This window comes from Protopterus annectens, chromosome 2.part1, assembly GCF_019279795.1.
Source record: "Protopterus annectens isolate FY-2018-M chromosome 2.part1, PAN1.0, whole genome shotgun sequence".
Classification (NCBI taxonomy): Eukaryota; Metazoa; Chordata; order Ceratodontiformes; family Protopteridae; genus Protopterus; species Protopterus annectens.
The window spans coordinates 1,963,599,199-1,963,621,110 of NC_056729.1; positions in this window are offsets into that span (position 1 = coordinate 1,963,599,199).

Below are 21,912 nucleotides of genomic sequence, written 5' to 3' on the forward strand. Positions count from 1 at the left end.
AAGGCTGCAGAAACACCTCACTAAAAGAATCACAGGTCTAAAGCAGATGCCCTACGCTGACCACCTTAAAAAACTCCAGCTATACTCTGTCGCATATCGTCTACTCAGAGGCGATCTCTGCTTGGCATACAAGGCCATGTCAAACCCAGGGCTGTTGGACATGCTACACTTAAAGAAATCCCAATCCCTCAGAGCCACATGCTCCAGGATCTAAACCTTGTCATCACAATAAACAAAACATGCTGGAGGGATAGGTTCCTGACCCAGAGACTCCCCAGACTCTGGAATAGATTGCCCATACATTTCAAGCAGAGTGCCTCTTTGGCCCTCTTCAAAAGGAACCTTGATGAGTGGATGGGAGAAAGGAAATTCACCCTGGGGATCATGTCAGTCGTCCTGCTAGACAGGGGTCCAGGGAAGTAAATAGTGTGGAAAGAAATAGCCAGGGAATTGTTATGGCTAGGCTTGTATAGGCCCTAGGGCTGACAGCCTAGTACCAACCTATGAACCTGTAAGTACAATACAGTGGTAATAGCAGCAAAGTGGGGAAATCAGAAGAAGCTGAGAATTGAGATAGAAGGGCAGATAGTAGAACAGGATAATAGCTTTGAGTATCTGGGAGGGGTGGTTGAGGAGAAGGAAACTCTGAATGAAGAGGTCAAAGTTAGAATCAAACAAGCTGCAGCCAACTGGCATATAGTGTCAGGTGTAGTATATGACAAGAATGCCAAAGAAGCTGAAAATTAATGTGTGCAAGACAGTGGTGTGATTAGTACTACTGTATGGTACAGAAACCTGGGCAGTAAAATAGAGCAGATGAGGAAGCTAGAGAGTATGGAAATGAAGTGCCTGAGAAGAGTGGTAGGTTCCACACTGTGGGACAGATGAAGAAATGTGGACATAAGAGCAGAAGCAAAAATATCTCTAATTGGAGAAAAGATCAAAGGGAATAGATTATGGTGTTTTGGGAATGTGCAAAAAAGCAGAAGACAATCTGGTGAAGATAATTTGGGACAGACAGGAAGAAGGTAAGAGGAAATGAGGGCATCAAGCAAAGAGGTGGAGGGACTGTGTGATAGAATATCTGTGACAGTCAGGCATGAGTGTCAAAGAAGGCAGGAGTCTATCATTGATACTAGAGAGATGGAGACAGTTAACACGACACCCTGACACATTGTAGAAAATGGGAAAAAGGAGGTTGACTATGATGATGGTGATGAACATATATGTGTATGTATGTAGGTATATACACACACAAACACACACACGTGTATATATGGGTCTACTACTAATTACCGACACGACGATTCCCCGACAGAAAACTCACCGACGCCAGATGACCGACAGGTAAGTGTACCGACAGGGTGATTTGCCGACAGCGGAAAGACCGACAAGGGAATGTGCGATCGCGACGCTGTAAGTGTGCGATGGTGACGGAGTTAGGAGCGGTCAGGTAAGTGCTCGAGATTGTGGGATGTCGGGTTAGGCTGTGGGAAAGGTGAGTGTGTGTTCGTGTCGGAGGTATGGTTCGGGTAAGGTAAGTGTGTGCTAGTGAGGGACTGTAGTTTAGGGATGGGTTAAGTGAGTTAGGGTTAGGGTGCAGGTAGGTGATGTGTGCGTTAGTGTCGGAGCTTGGGCTAGGGGTGGGTTAAGTGAGTTAGGGTTAGGGTGCAGGTAGGTGATGTGTGCGTTAGTGTCGGACCTTAGGGTTAGGGTTTGGGTCAGGGCTAGTGTGTATGCTATGTAGTGTCGCGTGTTGTTTACGTTCCGTGTCGGTGTAATGGTGTTCGGTGTTTTGCGTTGTCGGGTTTGTGTCGGGTTTGTGTGTTGTCGGTCATCTGGCGTCGGTGAGTTTTCTGTCGGGGAATCGTCGTGTCGGTAATTAGTAGTAGACCCATATATATATATATATATATATATATATATATATATATATATATATATGTACATATGTACATAATTGTATATATGTCTAAACATATAAACAATCAGACTAAACAGTTCAAATCTGTGAAGAAACTACCCTATCAAACATATTGTCACACACAAGTATTAATAATATTCCTAAAAAATTAACAATGCCAGAAAGATCTAGAAGAAATTAGGCTAGTAGTCTTAAGAACTAACTACGTAAAAGCTACCCAACAACCTAACCTAACTAAGCTATACTATACTATACTATACAATACTCTAAGCAAATTTAAGGGAGGAGTTGATGAGAAATTTAAAGTTGAAAAATCTTCACTATTAGTGACTAAAGAATGAGCTCTTGGAAACATGTCTGAGTGAACAGGCAGAAGATGAAATCTCATGTAATTCATACAAAAGGAAGTAACTGTGGGTAAGGGAAGACTCGGTCTCTGATCCAAAGCTCTGGCAGAAGGCACTGAGGTCAGATCCAACTACCCAAATGTTGATTTGGATGAAAGTAGACAACATTGGCTCAATGAGTATATCCTTCTCTTTCCTGCACCCAAACAACTAGTTGCAGTTACTGCAAAAGTACCTTGAAAATGTCACAAAAATGATTTTAACATTTTCTGCAATAAAGTAACATCATTTAATATAGTAAGCAAACAAACTCTCAAATGAATATGGTAATAATACTGTATAAAATCCCTACATAATCATTGTAAACACAAAGGTCACATCCGCTGATACTTAAAAATGCCTATACATAAATAATTTAAGTAACCTAAAGACTGATTGTGTTATTTTACTTGCTGTGAGTGCTCACATCAAATGCTTAATGAAAATTTCTGCATCACCTTGTAATGCTTTGCAGTGTAATGGAATTATGTTACTCTGACTGACTTTGGCTCAGACTGTGGCTGATGACAGCCTATGGACCACTCCACTAATCCAGTTACCAACAGGGACCTTAGCATTTGAAAAACAAGCCTTATTGGTGACCATATGGTGATGAGAATAAGGTCTGGTCCATCTTCCTTGAACTTAGTGTCCAGCATGGCCCTTGTCTTGCTACAATAAGCAGAAGATGGGGGAGGACTGCATTCTCAAAGTGAAAAAAGTCAGTCTCCACAATGATCGGTGTCTGAAAGACTAACTACAGTCTCTGTGTCTTGAATGTCAGAAGAGTAAAGATTCAGCTCAGAGCATCTATCAGCTTTCTCACCTTTAAGAAGATGTGAACTGCTGAGAAAAGGATACCACTTCTTATGGCCCAATGCCAGTAAACCATCATTTCTCAATACAGAAGGAAAGAGATTGTACTCAACTTGTATGTTCAGATATCAAATAACAGACTAATTTACCAGTCAGATGAGAAAATGAAGGAGCAGCTGTTTCTTTGAGATCTTTAGGTTCAGGAGCACTTCTTTGAGATCTAAAAAGCTGATGTGGAGCTCCAGTGTTTGGGCAGGACCAAATGTAAGGCCAAATCGGATCCCAAATCCATGGGCAAAGAAACCAAGGTCAAGACCTGTGAACAATTTGGCTGCAGAAAGGGAACACCCCATAAAATTGGTGAAGATGGTCCACAACTCAAGGAACCCAGTGATAAAGATCGACTGCCAATAGGCAAATGGACACATGGTGGCTTTGTATCTCCTGGTGCCTTATAATCTACTGCAACATAATCACCCTCAACTATACCAATGGCACTACGAGAACCACGGCTGGCATCAAGCTCAGAAGGCTCATTAGAGTTTGTGTGCATGTACTCCATCCTGTGTTCTCACTACAAAGCTATCATCATTACCTTTTGAGACCTCTCTAATAGCAAGAATGACTGATACTGGAGGGTATACAACTGTACTTTGAGGAAGGACAATTTCTCAGCTGAGATCAAAGATGATTTCTTCCAACTTATCTTCACTTCAAGTGATGGCATCTATAGGAGCTCCAAGGAATGTCAACCTCTAAGAAACCCCTATACTAGGCAAACAGTCCTCTAAGAAAGAGAACCTTACTAGCCACTAAAGCCAACACCCTGGAGAAGATTCTGTGCAGAAAGTAAAGTATAAGTGGTAACACATTGTACCAGAAGTGATGACCCCTCAGAGCAACCTGGAGAAAAGGACACATGGTAGATTTGCGTCTTAAAATGTGCCACTGGCTCAACTGGTATTTGTCTTTGATGCTGAGAGACCAGAAGGCAATGGATTCCATTCTTACTCTCTGTACCTTTATTCATTTTCCACTGCTGACACTGCAGTGCAGCAGAAATGACTGACAAATATGCTATCTTTGGATGAATTATTAAGTTGAGATCCCATTGCCTAGGCTGGCGGTAGCTCAGGTGGATGTAAAATTTCCCATGGCATTTATTAAAGAGAGTAGTGATTGCTCTATTTACATATTTTCATATTTTCATATTATACACGTTCTTAAATCTTATATTTACTAATCTTTTTTAACTCATCTTATCCTCTCCATCCTGCCACAATCGCCCTTTTATTTATAACTTTATCTCATCTTCCCTATTTATTATACAATAATTGTTAACACTATGTTTCCCATAAACACCATATTGCCACACACACAAATTATCCTATTTATCTATTTCCAGCTTACTACCATCTTTATATTTACCACACAATGTTACTTTCATATCAATATTTTTAAACACTTTTCAGTTTTAAATTCTTTTAAAATCAGTCCAGAATATCTCTTTTTTTTATAGCACCAGAACAACGGTGAGGTGTTTCTTCCACTTAACACACATTCTTTCCTCAATTACTTTTTATTTCATACTTCCTTTAATAGGCAAATTTTATCCAGTGTAGTCCTCCATAAAACCCTTCATTTTTTTTGCCTTTATTTTTTTTAACATTGTTCCCTAAGTTTTTTCACTGATTTTCATCTATTTTTATATCATTTAACCCACTTCATATAGTCTCATTTTTATTTTATATTCTTTCTCTTCTGCTTTCTCTTTTTCTTTTCTTTTTTCTAGCATCTTTCCACATTACTTCATATTTCTTAAATAACAATCTTATTACAGTATTTTTTTTCTTTCATTTATTACATTTATCACCCCAACCAAATGAACTGAGGTTAAAAACACCAAAGGATTTATTGAATTAAAACTCCCACTTGCCTTCTCATTATACACTATTCCTCTTTTTACTGGATTTATGCTTGATCCCCAGAGAAAATTAAATACAATTTCTAACAATTCCTTCTCTAAACAAGATGGAAAAACAAATACCCACCTACTTAAGCTATTTTTTATAAGTATATATTCAATACATATTTATCAGTGACAACTGAAATACATTCCACCATTCTGTCATTTAAATTTTTCAACATTTCTTTCCATCAATCACAATTTGATATTTACCAAATTGTACTCTTGACACATTGATTTCATTCATAGTAAAATAAACCACAACAATCTGTACTTGTTACCTGAGCCCTTTATTTATTAACTTATTCAGTTGCAAATCTACTTTCCGTAACTTACTTTTCTTAACTATTACTTCCTTCAGCCTAACTTAATTTACAATTGTAAATCATATATAGTATTATAACATTCAAGGATGTTCTAGTCTATCTCTAATTTGCCATTTTTGCCTCTCAAACCTTCTTCACAAATGTTTTTCCCTTACAGCATTCATTATAATCACAAACAATATGCTTATTTAACACCCATGTTTTACACATCTTTGTATACAGTTTAATAGTTTAGTGCTTTCATTCCTTACACTACAGAACTTCATCATAGGTTCAAAGATTCATAGATTAGTACTAAGCTAACTGCCCTTGCAAGCCATTTTAAGCCTAGCCAATTATTCCTTGTGAGACTCAAACCGTGCACCTTGTGTTTGTAAGGCAAACAACTTAACCTTTAGGCCACCCTCCCAACCCTCATCAACCCAAAATCAACAACTCAAATTTCTTCCATTTAAACAACACAACAATTAAACAATAAAATAAATCATTTTTTTCTTAAGTTTATTGCTACTTTACACAGTTTGAAGATATACTATTGGATTACACCTCTTTGGATTTTTTTATCTTATTCTTACCCACTCACTACACATGAACAAATATAAACTGACTGAATCACTCAACGTCTTTTTTTTCCTTATACCATATTATTTTAACATGTTCTACATTTCTTTGTGCTTAACACTATAAAATGTTTCCAACATCTGAAGCAATACTTCACTTTTTCTCTTTACTATACAGTCTGCCACCTCCTTTACCATAATAAGCATTTCATTAATCATTCTGTACTTTACCCATAATATCACAATGTCTCCAGTAACATCATTTTTTAATCAATTTCATAATTTTATAGTCTGTGGTATCTATGTTATAGCCCTTCAATTCTTTACTTCTTCTCTATTTCTCTTTTCCATGTAAATTGCATAAACCACTACAAATTTCATCTTTTATTTCCTCACTCAGCAATTCACTAATAACTTCCAAAAAATAATTTGTTCACTGATTCTGTCACATCCTTAACATTGTAAACCATCTCGTCTGGGTTCAGACCCTTTCCTCCGTTTATTATTAGCCTCTTCTAATTCTTGTTTTACAATTCTCTCTTTTATTTCATTTACAAAACCATTTTCTATTTTAAACTTTTCAAATCTGACCCTCTACATGATTTTCATCATATATCTTCCCTACATCATTCCATAATGCCCATAATTTCATCTTACTTGTATCACAATTCTCCCTCATTTCTCATTACATTCATTTTTTTTTACTCCTTAATGTTCACTTATTTCCCCAAAAGGGATGAGACCTTCTTCTTTATCCTTTCAAAAAAAACTCTCTCTACAATAACATTCTTGCTTTTCCATATTATATTCATAATATCTTTTCTCTACTTTTTCAGTAGCTTTGCTCCCCATCTCTATTAAATGTTCATAACTCTTTTTGTTCCTTATACTTTTTTCCATCTTCATTTCCTTTCTCTCAAGTTGAACATATATATTTTATATTTCACTTTTTAACTACCCATCAATAAGTTAAGATTCCTATAAAATGGTTTCATTAAGTGCTTCTCCCATAAATCAGTTATTTCCCATTTTAAACATTTATCAGCTACCTAATGTGTTAATCTCATTATACCCATTCTTTCTTTTGTCTTCATGTTTTTGTCACCCACACAACCCAATCAACAGGGCAATTTGTTTCCTCCCACCTTCCTCTCACGTCTTTATACTCTTTGAATACATTATGAAATCTATTTCAGTCTTTAGAGTTCCTTGTGTATGCATCGCACTTTCTTTCCCTATTTTTAAGTTGCCGTTATTCACTACTTACTTCATTATTTTAATCTGTACAATTTTACCTTTCTCTTTCCATAAATTACAATTATGGTCAGCTAACAAAATAAAGTTAACCTTATTGGCTGCATTTTTAAACTTATATTACACACCAGTGTTCGACCTGATATCACTGCCATTATTTTAATTTCTTCATTTTTAATTAATACTGCACTACCTGAACTTACACTTTTTTCCTATCATTCACACTATTCTATTCTCCCACGATTTCAAAAACTCTTATCCTTCACACATATTGTATATAATAAAAATATTACATGTTTTTTACACCATTAAAAAATCACCATCCTTCTTACATTTTTATACTATTCATATTTACTGATACATTAATATTAACATATTTCTTTTTGCATCTTTTTTTTCTTTTGTCCCTATAAACTTTATCACATAATTTTCAGATTATGAACTACCTCTACTCTCCTTTCCTCTCTGTTTTTTACATACTTATTTTCCATACCACTTCCTTTCTTTTCCCTTGCTTATTCCCATTTCAAAAGTGCCCTTCTGATATTTCCTTTCCTCTCTGTTTCAAGAACTACATTCTTATTTTTCATACCACTCCCTTTCTTTTCTCTTGCTTATTCCCATTTCAATAGTGCCCTTCTGATATTTCTCTCCATTTTCTATCACTTTTTTTACCACCCATCCTGATTTATTTGCCTTGTTTCCAAGACACCTTGCATCACATCATCCCTTTCACTACCATCCTGATGTACCTCTACAGTATCAGTATATTTCTGTTCTACTATTAATAAAAAAACACCAATCATTTTTTGGCTTCTACATCTTGATTTACAAGTCATTCTTAAATGGCCATGTTCAACACACTGAACACACCTTCTTTGTTTACATTTTTCTTGAAAATGCGTCCAATCCCCACAAAACAAACAAGCTTTGGTTCGACCTCAGTATCTTACATTTCCTTTTTTTCCATTAACATTACATTTGACACACAGGGTATTCTATTCTTCCATGCTCCTGTCCACGTTTTCCTTTCGTATACTACTTTTTATGCCATGCACTTTTTGACAAACATGATTAAAAATAATTCAGTTTGATCTATTTTTTGGTTATAAAATGTACCATTTTCTTTTTAATTGCATATTTAAAATTTGAAATATATAGTCCTCACAAGGGCTTACAGAACTTTTCTGCTAATATGTCTCAATGACACTTCACAAAAGGATTAATTTCCCAAATCAACACACTATCATTTACAATAAAACCCAATGATATGTGGGGCCATGGTGGTGCAGTGGTTAGTGTTATTGCCTCACAGCAAGAGGTTCTCCCGTTCGATTCTCGGCTGGAGCGCCTTCTGGGTGGAGTCTGCATGTCCTTCCCATGTACGAGTGATGTTAAAGACATGCAGGTAGGTGTGTGCATGAATGGGTGTGCCGCCTTTGAAGATTGGGTGTCAGGCTGGCAACTTGGCACAGTAAAAATCCACTGCCAATCATTAGCAGACTGGAGTTCCGCTGTGGCGACCCCTACCTGGGAAAAGTTGAAAGACATTATTACTTTTACTATTGTCCAATCTTGTCCAAAATCAAATATCTGTCAATAGGGTCTTCTTGTTTTGATGTTATTCTTACTACACATCTCCTTCTAAATACAGATATACTACCTACCTGAGACTGCCAAATTCTATCTTTTGTCTTTCAGTTCCCATATTTTTTTTGCTACAACTGCTGCATATGAACATTTATTTACTTCAGTCACCTTCTATAGTTTTTATTCACAAACTAACTTTCTGAATTTGACTTGATACCATGCTGTGAGGCACATCATTAAAAACAGCTACTCCACTGGCCAATGTGTGCTCCATCTCCAAGCTCTCATTTTTCTCTTGATTTTCTGTTGCACTCTATCTTTCTACCTTCTGCTATTCTTCTCCAAAATATTATTCCACACTCCACTGCATAGCCTCAGTGTCTGACAGTTTCTAATTGTCCATCACACTTATGAGTATGAACATTTCCAAACCTACTGAATCAGCCATATTTACATCAGTCTGGTTTTCTTCTCCGAATCCTGCTTTTTTCTCATCACATGCAGCAACATTTCCTGATTCCACACTGCCACTGTTCTTCATTCTCCTCCAATGCTAAGCTCTCAATCACTTGCATTAGCCGTCTGCTACCATCAAATAGCTTAAAAAGTCTGGGGAAATTACCCAGGTGTTCTGGCCAAGTTTTCCTTAATCAGTGTGACCACCACTTCCGTTCTCGCTTGAAAAGAGCTTGCTGGCCTAGTATGACTAATTTGGTCAACAAAGAATAAATGAGCAAAAAATAAAAATAAGTAAATTTATTATGTCCAGACACACCATTCAGGCAAATTGTGAGAGCAAAGGCATAATTCCCTGCAGGCTAATAACCTGGAAACACATGTACCAGATGTTGAAGTCAGTGGGGACCTGAATGGGGCAACTATCATACAGCCTCCATAAAACTAGAATGAGATGGGAACAAATCCAGAGTTCTCAGCTAATAATAGGGAAGCCTCCATGGCCCTTTGCAATAGTAACCTCAGTACTTCCATTGAAAGAAAGTGATCCACCTGCTCAAAACTTTCAAGAGGAGGAAATAAGAGTTCTAAGATGTGGCTAACGGTGGCCACACTGAAAATCCTCTAGGATCATTTATGATGCTTCTCCATACAAGGTAAGACAGTCCCAGACTGTATTCATGACTAATATGGTACTGGAAAAGCAGTTATTCTTGGTGAGAATACCCACCATGGCTGAGACAAGATCTTATGACACCTGACTGCCCTCCTCTGACACCAATGAGTTATCATCTTTGAGAGTTAGCCAGGTCTGGCAGATGAAGTGGAAGTAGCACAAGGAAGAACACAGAGGTCCTCCAAAGAAATAAGGATGTACCTCTTCCTTCAGATAATTCAGATCATGGCCCAAATGGCTGTGCAAACACTTCTTCCAAAAAGTGGCATCCAGGATTTTCCTCCTGAGCGCTTTCTTGATGGAGGGTGCTTTCTGCCATTTCATCCTGTATCTATGGCCTTCATTAAATCAGTTAAAACTGCAATCAGACAAATATCCCACAGTGGTAGCGTTGTTGCCTCACAGCAAGAGGTTCTCCCGTTCGATTCTCGGCTGGAGTGCGGGGAGTGCCTTCTGTGTGGAGTCTGCATGTCCCCCCTGCGGTTGGGTGGGCATTCAAAAGACATGCATAAATGGGTGTGCCTTCGTTGAAGGTTGAACGTCGAGCTGGCACCTCGGCATTAGTGAAAATCTATTGCCAATCATTAGTGGACCGGAGTTCCGCTGTGGCGACCCCTCACCGGGAAAAGCCGAAAGACAACATTAAAGGCAGTGCCTCAAAGTTCCTCCTTTGTCCCAGTCTAAGAAAGGTCACGGACCTTACCTTGCATCTTCCTCACATGGCGAGACTGGAACTCAAGAAAGATGAAAAAAAGATTTGATGTCCCTGACCCCAACATGATGGAAGATTAAACTTTTGCCACACCTGTTCAAAGCTACAAAGGGGGAAAACTTTGTTTTCCTTACCCTCACAAGAAATTAACTGATCAGAAGTTCTGAAAGGTTTTGTTCTGTCAAGACAGTACCAGTTGTCATCTGTGGGCAACCAATGTATGAAGTATCATTTCTCACTCATTTGTACATTCTGGAAAGAAGACAGGGAGATGGACAGCTTGGTTTAAGGTAATCTCAAACATCACTTTAGGCATAAATGAAGGATTAATTTTTAACCGTATCTTTGTGGAAGATGAGGTAAGACTGACCCACCATAACAGCCCGCAACTCAGACGCACTTCTTGCAGAGGTCAGAGCAATTAGTAAAACTGCTTCCCATGTAAAGAACCTCTAGTCAGCCTGGCTAGCTGGTTCTAATAGAGCAAGAGTTAGTTTTTCTAGTGCAATATTAAGATCACAAGGAGAAGTGACCTGTTTCCTAGGTTTATTATTCAACACCACTTTTGAAAACTTTCACGAGGTTGAATTGGAGAGAGAGAGAGATCCATGGGCAAACATGCTTGGCACCAACTAGAAGACATTTTTCCATTTACTAATAAGTGATTTTCTAATAGCAGGACTTGCTGCTTTCCTTTAATACCGGTTGTTGCACCTCCTTATAAAAAAAAAAGTGCCAGAAAGGTATACCAATACTAAGATCCAAGCAGTCATAGTTATTATAGGAGGGATGTAACAAACACCCTTGGTCTTGTGTGAATAGATACAGTCTGTGAGGAGCTTGTGGTAATTGCCCCTGGCCATTCCAAAAGAGGGGAGAAAGAATAGTGGAGTAAAACCTTGCCATAACCATAGATGTCCTTCTCTTCCATGTTGCAGTATTCAAAACCCTTGGGTATCCTCTGCTTAGCTACCCAAACATCCGGCCAGTATACAAAAGCTTCTAGTCACTGCTAGGTATGTGGGATGTCTGACACTGGCTGTAGGGACCTTGGGCCATAAAAGTGATGTCTGCACATACTTTTCCTCAGAAATGAACGTTCCAATCTGACCCCAGTCCTAGGATAGCTGCACAAGTCCTGTGTCATCCAAGAAAAGATTCTTTATTTGGAATTTATATATATATATCTATATCTATCTATATATATATATATGTGTGTGTGTGTGTGTGTATGTGTATAGGGGTAGGAGGGAGGAATGGAATACTGCAACATGTAAAGGGATATCTATGTCCTTCTATTCTCATGTTGCAGTATTCAAAACCCTTGGGTGAGTGCCAAAGCTTAAAGGGATGAGGAGGCTGGTATGGAACTGTTTTCCAAGAAACCATGCAGGATTACCCTAGCAAATTCTGCTCTAGAACTGGAAATGTGATCCAGTTTGTAGCATTTGGTGAAGGCATGGACAGATGTCCAGGTAGCTGCCTCTAGAATGGAAGCAGTATCCAGTCCTTTGAAGGCTCCAGATAAGGCCATGGCTCTAGTGGAGTGGGCTTTCATTTATGAGGTAAGATGTTTGCCATGGTAGGTGTAACAAAAGGATATGGCCCTGAAAATTCAGGCAGAAATAGTCTGTTTTGTCACTGTTTTTCCCAGAGGTCTGGGGTGAAAGGAGACAAACAATTGCTCTGCTCTCCTGATGGACTTGGTCTTGTCAAGGTAGAATATGACTTGTTTGTGAACATCAAGGGAATGCAAGACTCTCACAGTGTCATTCTGGGGATGTGGAAAAAAGGTGGGTAGGTGAATACATTGGTTCAGGGAGAGCTCATTGACCTTGGGAATGAAGGACGGGTTGGTCCTCAGAGTCACTCTATCCTTGTGGAAGGGGAGAAAGGGAGGGGTTGCCATGAAGGCCTGGAGCTCAAACACTCTTCTGGCTGATGTCAGGGTCACCAGGAGCACAGTTTTCCAAGTTTAATATTTTAGAGAGGCTTTGGATGCTGGTTCAAAAGGGGCAACAGTGAGCATCTCTAAGACATAGTTCAGGTTCCATGGTGGTAGAATTGGCCTCCTGAGGGGCCTGAGGTGCAGTTCTCCCTTAAGGAATAACTTTATTGGGAGTCGGGAGGCAATTGGAGGGTCAAGAGGCAGACAAGCCAAAATAGCAGCTGGCTGGGCTTTAAAAGAAGAATATGCCAATCCTGCTTGCAACAATTCTCACAGACTGGACAGCACTAGCAGGACCTCACCTTGAAATGGGTCAAACTGTCTTTGTAGGCAACAAATGGAGAATCTTTCCCATTTAGACATATAAGATCTCCTATTATTGGGTTTCCTGGCCTCTTGCAGGTCTTTAAGCACATCCTTGGTGTAAAGGTGTCTGAAAAGAATCAAGATTCTATCACCCACAGAGAGATTCAGAGATTCCAAATGAGGATGGATTAGCGATCCCTTGTCCTATGTGAGAAGGTCCACTCTGTGAGGTAACTTGTGATGATTGCCCCTGGCTAAATGCAGAAGGGGAGAACCAATGCTGCCTTGGCCAAAAGGGGGCTGGGTACCCTGGTAGAAAAGAGTGGAAGTTGTCTGTTCAGAGGGGAGGCAAACAGATCTATTTGTGGTGTACCCCACTTGTGGACTATGCCCCGGAACACATCCCTGTGTAGCATTCATTCATGGGACTGTGACATGGACCTGCACAAGGTGTCTGCCTGAGTGTTCTGAGCAGATGGAATATAAACTGCCTGCAGGGTGACTCCATGTTGGGCCACCTATTCCCAGGCTTGGAGTGCACGTGTGCATAGCAAGTAAGATTTTGTTCCCCTTGTTTGTTTACATACCAGGGAACTGTAGCGCTGTCTGTGAACAACTTCAGGGGGCCTTGCTTCAGGGTGTGTTGGAAGGTCCTTAAGGCAAATATGACTGTTCTCATTTCTCTGATGTTGATGTGTTCTCACTTGAAGGTGTCTGTCCAGGTGTCTTCCACCTTCAAGCTGCCCAAAGCAGCTCCCCAGCCCAGGTCCGAGGTATCTGTGTACAGCTCCTGGGCTGGTGGAAGGGGTTTGTAAAGGAAATCCTGGATTGAGAGAGACTTAGTCCAACCACCAAAGGATCTCCTTCCTTAGGTATGGAAGGGAATGTTGTGGGTCAAGGAGTGGGATTGTTGGGTCCATGTGGACCTCAGGTACCACTGAATTTTTCTCATGTGGAGTCTTGCCAATGGCAACATTGGTATAGAGGAAGCCATATGACCCAGGAATCTGAGATACTGTCTTGCTGTCATAGCAGTGCCGTGGACAGACAGCTGATACATCTTCAGGATTTCCACCTTTTGGGTTGGAAGGAATGCCTTCATAACATCTGCCCTTATTCCGCACCCCAAGAAAACTTGGCCCTGGGAGGGGTTGAGATTGGACTTGGGGTAATTAAAGTTAAAACCCAGCGACTAAGACAGAAATGACTTTGTAGAGTTGGTGGTGTAGGGAATTGAAGCAGTCTGCCTGGATTAGGAGGTTGTCCATGTATGGAAACATTTGAACCCTTCTACTCTGCAGTAGGCTATCATAGGGGCCACAGACTTGAACATCCTTGGAGCAGTAGATAGTTCAAACAGCAAAGCAGAGAAAGTACAGTTGTATACACTTACCATAAATGTAGATGTTAGAGTGTATTTACTGTTGCAGTCATTACATTTGGGTAATCTGCTGGCAGGTTGCCCTCAGTTGGCCTGAAATCCAAAGTCTTGGGTCCTGCATCGGTTGCTGTCTCCTCTTCCATGATGTCAGGGGTATAAAACATGCAGCCAATGCCATTTTCTTTAGTTTTTCTTGCCCCAGATGTCAGGTGCATCCAAAAAGGTAGCAAAAATATGTGTGTGTGTGTGTATATATATATATATATATATATATATATATATATATATACATACATGCATCAATATAAACTTTACCTTCATCTACAAGCAAATACACCACATAGGTTGAAGAAGATAGAGAAGGAAAGATAAACTCCAGAATGAAAGGGGGATGGCGGGAGGGTAACCTGGACTGCAACAGTGAATACACTCGAACATCTACATTTATGGTAAGTGTACACAACTGTACTATGTGTTTCACTGTTGCAGTCATTACATTTGGGAAGAATCCCAAAGCTATGGTTGGGAGGCTGGAGCTAAACAGCATTAGGTGCGGCTATAAGGCCCTGCAGAACTGCAGTGGCAAAGCCTGCCCTGGACTTACTATAGAGAGGCAAATGATAATGCTTTGTAAATGTGTGAAGAGAACTCCAAGTAGCAGCCTCTAGAATGTCTTTGGTTGGTACTCCTCTGAGAAAGGCTGCTGAAGTAGCTGCAGCTCTTGTGGAATGAGACCTAATGCCCTTGGGCACAGGTTTACCATGGTGTAAGTAGCAGAAACGGGATGCAGTGGCTTATCCACTTTGAAATTGTCTGCTTTGAAATAGCCTTTCCTTCTGATCTTGCAGCATGTTACTAGTAATTGCTCAGGTTTTCTTAGAGCTTTAGTCCTGCTCAAGTAGAATCTTAGTTGCCTGTGTACGTCCAAGGAATGCAGAATTCTCTCCCCCTTGTTCTGCGGATTTGGATAAAAGGTTGGCAGATGAATAGTTTGGTTAAGTGCCACACTGGAAACCACCTTAGGCATAAAAGTAGGATTTTTCCTCAGAGACACCCTGTCTGGGTAAAATATGATAAAAGGCTCTACAGCCATGAGGGCCTGTAGCTCTGAATCTCTTCTTGCTGAAGTAATTGCTAGTAGCAGAGCTGTTTTCCATGATAAGAACTTTATATCAACGGTAGCTGCTGGTTCAAATGGAGGCAGGGTGAGCTTTTCCAACACATAATTGCAGTCCCATGTAGGTACTGGTGATCTTCTAGAAGGCCTTAAAGTTTTGGCTCCTCTAAGATACTGCTTTAGTAAAGGATGAGAAAAGATTGGTGGCTCTGTATTATGTGCCGAAATGGCAGAGGCATGGATTTTAATTGATGAGAAAGATGGGCCTTTGTCAAGCATCTCAGTCAAGTATTAATATCTGAGGAATATTTGGTTTTGTCATATCAGTTCCTTGTGCTTGATTCCAAACAGAATATCTTCCATTTATCAGCATAAGATTTTCTAGTACTAGGCATTCTTGCTTCCAAAATAACATCCATCACAGCTTTACTGAGAGGTGTTGTTTGTATAACTACATTACTAGCCATGCTGCCAGGTTCAGTGTCTGGAGTTGATTGTGCAGGATCTGATTGTTTTGCTGGGACAGTAGTTGAGGTCTTTGAGGTAAGGTCCAAGCTGGGCATTGAGGCAAGTTCCTTGGGACTGGATACCAGTATTGGTAGGGCCAGTCTGGGGCAATGAGTATTATCTTTGGTTTCTCTTGCCTGACTTTTAGGAGGACTTTGGGAAGAAGAGGCAGAGGAGGAAAGGCGTAAACTGATAGTTTTTTCCAACTGAAGGATAGGGTGTCCACTTTCCATGCTTGCCTGTGATAAGTCCTTGTGCAGAATCTTTTCAATTGATAATTTTAAGGAGAGGCAAACAGATCTATGTCTGGGCTCCCCCATTTCTTTATCATGCTGAAGACTTGTGGATCTAGTTTACACTCGTGAGGATCCATAAGGTTTCTGCTTAAATCGTCTGCCAGAGTATTTTGTTTCCTGGCAGGAATTGAGCTTGAAGATGTATTTGGTAAGTCAAAGCTGTGCCCCACAGTGCCATGGCTAATCTGCAAAGGGGGTATGAGTGTGTGCCCCCTTGTTTATGTACCACATGACCGTGGTGTTGTCCGTCTATCAGTAGTTGTCCTGGATGAAGTAAGTCCTTGAAGGCTGTTGGGGCATGTTGAACAGCTAGCATCTCTTTCTGGTTGATATGTAGATGCATTTGTTTTGGGGTCCATATGCCCTGAATGCATCTTTCTGCCATGTGGGCTCCCCAGGCATAATCCGATGCATCTGTTGTTAAGGTTTGGCTGGCAGAGGGTAGAGTGAAGGCTCGTCCCATGTTTTGGTGACATGCCTTTGCCAACCATAGAAACTCCTGTTGTAGGCAGGGGAATGAAATCATTGTTTCCAGACTGTGACAATGTTGACTCCATAAACTTTTTAGGTACCATTGAAGTTTCCTCATATGCAGTCTTGCATATGGAATCAGTAGGATGCAGGATGCCATGAAGCCCAAAGACTGCAGAATTTGTCTTGCAGATAACTGGGTTTTTGTTGCTATCAGTTTGAAGTAAGTAGTCAGTTGCCTCTGCATGTCTGGCGTGAGGTAAGCCATCTGGGCAGTTGTATTCAAGCTTGCACCCAGGAATGTTATCTTTTGAGAGGGTACCAGTTGTGATTTCTTTTCATTTATTGTGTACCCTAGGCATGTTAGAAGCCTTTTCACAAGTGCCAGGTGTTGAAGAATGTCCTTGTTCTCTGCTTGAATGAGACAGTCGTCCAAGTAACGATATATTTGTATGCTTCTTTGTCTGCAGAATGCAATTATTGGTGCCAGGCACTTTAAGACCCTGGGTGCAGTAGATAAGCCAAAGGGCAGTGCAGAGAATTGGTAATGCATTAAGCCAGCCTTGAATCTGAGGTATCTTCTGCACGATTGTCTTATTGGGACATGCAGGTATGTCTCTTTTAGGTCTAATGTCACCAGCCAAGCATTCTTGCCCAGCATGGGCAGATGCTTCTGCAAAGTCAGCATTTTGAATTATGGAATGTCCAGGTATGTCTTCAAAATCGATAAATCCAGTATTGGCCGCCGGGCCTTGTCCTTTCTGGGTACCAAGAACAGTCTTGAGTATAAAACCTTGTCCTTTTTCCTTTTCTGGTACTGGCTGAATGGCCCCCATATCCATGTGGGACGTAACTTGTTTCTGTGCCTCTGCCCATTGATTTTTTGGCAGAGTTGGCCAACTGTTTGCCATTGGCAGAGTATGGAAATGGAATCTGTATCCCTGTGATACTATGTTTAGCACCCACTTGCCCTGGGTTATTAACTGCCAATTTTGAGCAAAAAGTGCTAATTTCTCCCCTAAGGGTGCTGCCAAAAGATAAATGCTTGGTGTTGGCAGAGGGAAGTCATTGGGACTGTTTTCTGTAGGCTTTGTGCTTCATCTCCTCTGGATTTGGAGGTAGAAGCGCCCCATTGCTTTGACCTGTAAGAATCTTGTGCCTGGTATCTGGAACCCTTAGGGCATCAGGATTTGCCCCTTTGAGCTCGGTCTGACACAGGAAAGGACCAATTTTTTGTAGGCCAGTGTCTACTGAATCTTGGTGGCTGCACTTGTAAGAAGTCTTTTACAGTTTGCATAAACTTAGCTTTGTCTTCCATTTTCTTTAAAACCTCTTCTGCCTTAATACCAGAGTATCATGCTGTAAAGGTGCATCTAGCAATTTAGCTTTAACATGATCAGACAAATTTTGTTCCTTTAGCCAGGCATGCCTCCTAATCACGGATCCAGTAACTGCGGCCATGCAGGAGGCCTCTAAGGAGTCAAAACCACATTGCAAAGTATGCTTTCCAACCCATTCAGCTGCATGCAATAATTCCTGCATTTCTTTATTTTCTGCACATTCAGAAATCATTTTCTGTTTCAGCAATTCCATAACATGTTTTTGATACTTGAGCATATGAAATTGACAGTTTAAGGTCCTAATTGCCAGGGTTGCAGATGTATAAACCTTTTTTCCCCATCTGTCCAGTGCCCTTGAATCTCTGTCAGAGGGGGTAGGATTTTTTGCTGTTGAGGCCTTAACTCCCTTGGGACCCTGTGAAATAGTTTCAGGATCAGCAGCAGGGTTTCTAAATAAAAATTTATGTGAGTCAGGGACCCTGTAATATCTGTCAGGCTTGCTGGAAGCCAGAGGTAAGGAGTCAGGGGTCAAGCTTGACTCTGAAAACACATCATCCACGATGTCTAAAACAGGGGGAATGACTAAAGCCCTGTGCTGAGGGAGAAGAAGGAAATCCCTGAGCCTCTTCTTTGATTGAGAAATTTTGACTCTCCCAGTGAAAATGCTCCCTCAAAGTATGCAAGGTTTCTCCAAATGAATAATCCTCAGGAGGTGATGCAGATGGTAAAGACTCCTCTGCATTAGAATCCTCATAGGGAGGTATAGATCATTCCTGATCAGAAGAGGAATCAGAAGAAATAGAAATCTGATCTGAAGATTCATAATCAGTGTCTTGCCTAGACCTCTTTTCTGGAAGGGGATGGGAACCCCTGATCAATGTAATAAGGTCTTCAGCCATTTTGATCATTTGTTTTTTAGGCATACGGGCCTGTGTGCATGGCTCATGCGTCATTTTTTTTAGTTTTAGAAGCTGCTTTTGTCTTTGGTTTTGCAGCAGTCGGTTTGATATACAAATGTTGAGGCCTGAAAACTCCCTCAGAAGCCGGTGCCTGCTCAGTGGCTCTGGACCCATCAGAGGGAGATACATCCGTGGGTCCAATACTTTGAGTATCTCGCGGCATGCCAGACTCCACATGGGTGTTGGTAGAGGCCTGCGACTCGAAAGTAGCGGGTATCAGGGGCTGCGAAAGTGCCTCACTGAGTACCGGCGACTGCCTTAGAAGCTTAGTCTTCAGTTTTGGACCTCAAATGTCTATCTCTGTCCTTTTCTTTGCGTTTTTTTATGTACTCTGGTAGTCTGATTGCTATCTGACAACATTTCTGGGTAGTTAAATCTGTTTCCAAAATACTTTGAGGCAAAAATATACCGACGCTTAATAGTGTGTTGGTTAAATCTAGCACAAAACCGACAGCCAGGCACGTTGTGATTACGGCCTAGGCAAAGAATACAGTATAAATGGAAATCCTTATGAGGTATTTGCTTCCCACAAGTAATACAATTATTAACTTTTTGTGACATTGGAATGGAGCAAGAAAAATGTTTCCCCAACGGGGTACTTAGCTTTAGTGAAGACTTCGGTTCTGAAACTCAAACTTGAATATTTCAGGAGTTGGCCGGCCCTTGTGAAATGCTTCTGCTTCGGGCACCGCACGGCAAGAAAGACTAAAGAAAATGGCGTCGGCTGCATGTTTTATACCTCTGACGACCTGACGTCATGGAAGAGGAGACAGCAACCAATGCAGGACCCAAGACTTTGGAATTCAGGCTGACTGAGGGAACCTGCCAGCAGATTACCCAAATGTAATGACTGCAACAGTGAAACATGAACATCTGAAAATGAGAGAAACCACAAAAAATTCTAAATATTTCCTGTAGTTGGGTCTTATAGGGATATGTAAAGAGTACAGATGTGTACATTTACCATAAATGTAGATGTTCAAGTGTATTCACTGTTGCAGTATTCCTACTTGGGTTATCTGCCTACAGGTAGTCCTCAGTTGGCTTGAATACCAGAAACTTAGTATTTCTGCATTGGTTGCGGTCACTTCAGGACTCACGTCAGGTTGTCCGGGGTATATAAACAGGCAGCCGACACCATTACATCAGTTTTTCTTGCCCCAAATGTTAGGAGCCCCCCAATAGGGAGCTAAGTTATGGTGGGGAAAACACCACCAGTAAAAAGTAAATACCAATAACCCTGAAGAGGGTGAGTAATAGAGAGAAGAGACAAGGGGACTGCAGGGAGGGAAATGAAAACTGCAGCAGTGAATACACTCGAAAATCTACATTTATGGTAAGTGTACACAACTGTACTATGTTCTTCGTGTTTCACTGCTGCAGTCACCACACTTGGGTCAAGTCTCAAAGCTGAAGAAAGGGTGGAGGCAGTCGAGAAGAGTTGGGGCTGGCTAGTATGCCCTGCAGGACTGTTGTTGAAAAACCCACCCTGGATTTGGAAAAGATAGGGAGGTGGTAATGCTTGGTGTAGGTGTGTACGGAACTCCAGGTAGCAGCTTCCAGGATGTCCCTGGTAGGGACTCCTCTAAGGAATAATGCTGTAGAGGTAGAGGTTGCCCTAGTGAAATGTGTTCCGACCCCATGAGGGGTTGGTTTCCCATGGTGATTGTAGCAGAAATGGATGCAGTGTGATATCCATTTGGAGATTGTTTTGAAATGGCCTTGCCCTCTGCCCCTGGTGCAAAGCTGACTAGTAACTGATCAGATTTCCTGAAGGGCTTAGTCCTATCAAGGTAGAATCTGAGCGGTATGTGCACGTCCAAGGAGTGCAGGATCCTTTCCCCTTTATTTTGAGGATTAGGAAAGAAGGTTGGCAAATGAATATATTGGTTGGGAGCTCCACTGGACACCACTTTAGGCATAAAGGAAAGGTTAGTCCTGATGAAACCCTGTCAGCATGGTAAATAATGAAGGGTTCCACAGCCATAAGTGTTTGTAGCTCACTCTTCTAGCTGAAGTGATGGAAAGAAGCAAGGCTGTTTTCCAAGAGAGGAATTTTAACTCTGCTGATGCTGCAGGCTCAAAGGGGGGTAAGCGTGAGCTTTTCCAGTACAAAATTAAGGTCCCAAGCAGGGGTGGGTGTTCTCCTTGGTGGCCTTAAGTTGTTTGCCCTTCTCAGGAACTGTATTTTAAGAGGGTGAGAGAAAACAGGTGGCTCAGTGTTGTAATGAGCTGAGATGGCAGAGGCATGGATCTTAATGGAGGAGAAGGATAGGCATCTGTGGAGTAGGTCTGCTAGGTAATAAAGGATTAGAGATAAGGAGGGCAGTGCTGTGTCCTCTCCTTTAGACCTGAATCCAGGAACAATACCTTTTCCACTTATCAGCATAGAATTTCCTTGTACTGGGTCTTCTGGCTTCAAGAATGAAGTCCAGTACCTGCTTGCTTAGGCTGGTCACTGGGGGAGAATTTAAGGAATAAGCCAGGTTGCAAGATTCATGGTTTGCAGTTGAGGATGCAAGATCTGTCCCCCCTGCTGAGTGAGGAGGGTTGGGATCTGGGGTAGGTGCCAGGGTGGCACCAGTGAAAGGCTGCGCAGTAGTGGGTACCAGTTCTAGTGTGGCCAGATTGGGGCAATCAGGATGGTTCTTGGTTTGTCCTGTCTGATTCTGAGTAATATTCTTGAGAGAAGAGGCAGCATGGGGAATGTATAGATTGAGAGGTTTTCCGACTGGAAGGATAGGACATCCACTATCCAGGCACTGCTGTGAGGTGTCCTGGAGCAGAATTTACTGAGCTGGTGATTGCAGGGGGAGGCAAAGAGGTCCACCTCTGGGGTACCCCATTTCTGAATTAGAATACTGAAGGTGCTAGGGTCTAATTGCCACACTTGGGTCTAGGAGATTTCTGCTCAAGTCGTC